Source organism: Scylla paramamosain, chromosome 27 (genome assembly GCF_035594125.1).
Source record: "Scylla paramamosain isolate STU-SP2022 chromosome 27, ASM3559412v1, whole genome shotgun sequence".
In the NCBI taxonomy this organism is placed as follows: Eukaryota; Metazoa; Arthropoda; class Malacostraca; order Decapoda; family Portunidae; genus Scylla; species Scylla paramamosain.
This window is the reverse complement of record NC_087177.1, coordinates 1,130,001-1,133,890: the sequence shown is the minus strand read 5'-3', so window position 1 is coordinate 1,133,890 and position 3,890 is coordinate 1,130,001.

Below are 3,890 nucleotides of genomic sequence, written 5' to 3'. Positions count from 1 at the left end.
CTCCTCGAGCAAGTGGATTATGAAGGGCGGTCAGTACAGGCACCGCGAGGGATAGGTGGCCTGGAAGAGACTCAAGATGACATTGCACGGCAGGTTCATGATGCAGATGCGCCGCCAACGTGCCTTGATGAAGGAATAATGCAAGGCAGGGAAGCTTATGGCGTACTGGAGGATATGGGTGAAGATGTGGACCACTGTGGTTGAATGTGGGTGACTGAATAGCAATGACGGAGCAGAGATTGTGGTTAATAGTGAGGATAAACGTGAAGCTGAGGATATGAAGGTAGGGATATGGCGTACCCAGTGCGTGCTTGAAAGTCTGTATCTTAGGGTTAGTAGCTGTGGGTGACAGACAATGGATAATGAACGGAAATAAGACCTTAGCTTAGGATGGAGGTAAAGGCAAATTATTGTGTGACTTGCAGTATGGCTGAAGGCGTAGGTAAGGGAGTAATTAAATGTGTTACTGTGTATACAAGTGAAATGTACATTATCGAAGGGTATGATCAAGGGAGTGAAGATTTAAGGCTAAAGCGGAGTCTGAAGGTGTAGCCAAGAAGCCTCACGGAAGGATGTGGCTGGATGTACATGAATCGTCAAAATGCAGTCGACCTAACACACACACACATACACACACACACACACACACACACACACACACAAGCTCTACCTTTCTCTACGAAGCGCTTCACATACACACACGTCTCCCTTCTTCCATCCTCCCTCCTCCCTTTTCTCCTCCTCCTCCTCCCTCTTCCTACCTCGTCCTTCCTGATATAATCGGGCAACCACATCAACCAAGCAAACTCCCTCGGGCGAAGGGTGGCGGGCACGTGCAGCATCACCACCTCCCTCGGCGCTATGGTACAGGAGGTGGAGGTGGTGGTGGTGGTGGTGGCTGTGTTTGCAGCCTTGCTTCCAAATGCCGCGTTTGTTTGGCGAGTAGTGATTTATGTGCCTAATATCCAGAGTTAGTCTGGGGCGAGTGTCCAACATGCCATTTTACGAGGGAATAAATTAATTGCGTGTGCTGCAGCTGACCGCCGACACTCTAATGATTACTAAGGTCGTGTTGGTTCCCGCCGCCATGAATCTTTAGCACTGGTTTCGCTTTCACGTCTCCTGTACTTTTCGTATGTAATTAACTCAAGGTGCGAATCCCTTGGCTCTGGCTAGGCTCTGAGGAGGGACAGGCAACTCACATTACTGCCTGGTAAGCACGCATCCCGTCCTCTCCATACATACACTCCTAGCAGCTGTTTATTTTCCCTCCCCAGGCTGCCAGATGGCTGAATATTTGAGAAAGCCTGAGAAAGGGAGTCTGCACTTACCCTACCGCTCCTAGGAATCCCCTTGACGCGGCAGTGTGAGTGACAGGTTCGGTGAGTGTGGGGACGCAGGCCAGACTACAAATAAGTTCAGAAATGTAATAGACAAACCAATGTATTATTCTTGGTACTATCGGAGAATTCGCGTGATGCTGGTATTATATAAACAGGAATTAGGTTAGATCTACGTATATCCTTGAAACGTGTCTCCCTCTGGAACTCCCTGTCTGCATCTGTATTTGCTCCTTCCTATGACTTCAACTCTTTCAAAAGGGAGGTTTCAGAACACTTATCTTTTGTTATTTAATTTTTGTAACACTGTTAGATTGACAGATACACAGATCCACACACCTTCCTTCCTTCCTTCCTTCCTTCCTTCCTTCCTTCCCTCTTTCCTTATCTTTCTTCCTTCCCTTCTTGCTTCCTCCCTTTCCTTCCTTCCTTTCGTGTACAATTTTATACTCATTACTGCACGGTAAACACACAAGCACGCACGCACACACACACACACACACACACACACACCCACATGCACACCCCCCACCCCCCCAAAACACACACACACACACACACACACACACACACACACACACACACACACACCACAGCTACAGCCAGGCAATTACTGCAAACACGTAAGCTACCCATCACTATTCAGCGACAAATGTCAGGTAGAAAGTTCGTATTTTTCATTATGAACTTTAAAGTCATACATCACAGAGGTGCATATTTTTTAATGAACTTCTGAGAGAGAGAGAGAGAGAGAGAGAGAGAGAGAGAGAGAGAGAGAGAGAGAGAGAGAGAGAGAGAGAGAGAGAGAGAGAAACAATACTTCTAATCCACATAGCTAAAACAGTTACACCAACACCAAGCTATCAGTCAATAACAAATCCGATTACTGGCAACACCGACCAAAATAACACACAAAAAAGGCTCCACAAACACACAACACGCGATAAAATACGTGTTGCTGTCCATACACCAACCCACTATCGGTCAGCAGCTATTAATATTTCTGTCGCTCCCACGCTCTTCATTTTTCAGTGTGTTTTGCATCGTTTATCTATGGACGAAAAGAAGCGAGACTAATGGCACCGAACTCGTAAAATGTTTAGCTCTATTCCCACACACACACACACACACACACACAAAATGAGATTCACAGATGGCAAAATTTTTAGATAAAACGAAGCAATATTAACCTAATTGCAAGCCCTTTTCACGCCCTCACCTGTTTCATTACCTTCACCTGGACCACGCGCCGCCCACCTCCCTCTCTCCCTAGTCTCCAGTGCCACCTCCCTTTTCACCTGACTCAACCTGTTGCTCACTTTCCACCTGTGACTCGCTTCTTGTTTCTCAGTTCCTCGAAAATAAGATAAGGGTGAGAAGAGTGTCAGAATAATAAGGTTTTTCGAAGGTATCAATAGAAATGGGACAAAAAATAAATAAGATAAAGAAGGTGAGGGTGAGAGGTATACGAAAATAATAATACTTTTCGAAAATATCAATTGAAATAGGACAAAAAAAATTAAAGAAGGTGAGAAGTGTCAAAACAATGATGCTTTTCGAAGATATGAACAGAAATGGGACAAAAAGATAAAATAAAGAAGGTCGGAGGTGAGAAGTGTACCAAAATAAAAATACTTTTCGAAAATACCAGTAAAAATAGAACCAAAAAAAATTAAAGGCGAGAAGTGTCAAAACAATTATGCTTTTCGAAGATATCAATAAAAAAAAAGAGGGTGTTGTTTTATCAAGCACGTGGCGAAAAGAATAAGTTCAGAATCCCGAGCGTGCCGTGTGTGCTGTATTGAGCTCACTGACAAGTACATATAAGCCTTTTCAAGTATTCGCCCGCACAAGTGTACTGTATTTCATTTCGTTACACCAAATGAAAAAATACATGGAAGTGTAATACGTACTGTGAAAAAAATATATACTTGTTTGTTTTACATTTTTGTGCTTTTACTGGTGTTTGTTTATGTGTGTGTGTGTGTGTGTGTGTGTGTGTGTGTGTGTGTGTGTGTGTGTGTGTGTGTGTGTGTGTGTGTGTGTGACCTCCCCCGAGCGTCCATCATCATTAGCAGCGGTAGATGTGTGTTGCTTTATGGCGCACTTACATTATTTCCGGCACACACACACGCACACACACACTTCACTTCACTTCACCTACATATCAAACACAAGGAAAAACTCACTTTTTTTTCTTTTCTTTTTTTCCTTAATGAACGCAGTATGGTCGTTTCGAGTTAAGTTAATGCGTCTGTCTCCTTTTTTTTTTTCTTTTTTTTCTTTTCGTTTTTCACTCACATGCACCGCAAATACGTAATGAACATATTGGGAGGCGGCACGTTCAAGTCATTTCCTTTCAGAGTGATGGAGTAACCACGCATTCTTTAGCACGAAACAATGAGGGTAATAATTCAGTTTTACGTGCTTACGTTGCGCATCTTTTACGAGTAACGCAACGCTATTTCTTTTTCCTTCTACTTGTCTTTTTTTTTATTTTTTTGAGAGCTCAGGAGGAGAGGCAGGAGAGAGGGACATGTGGCTAGACGG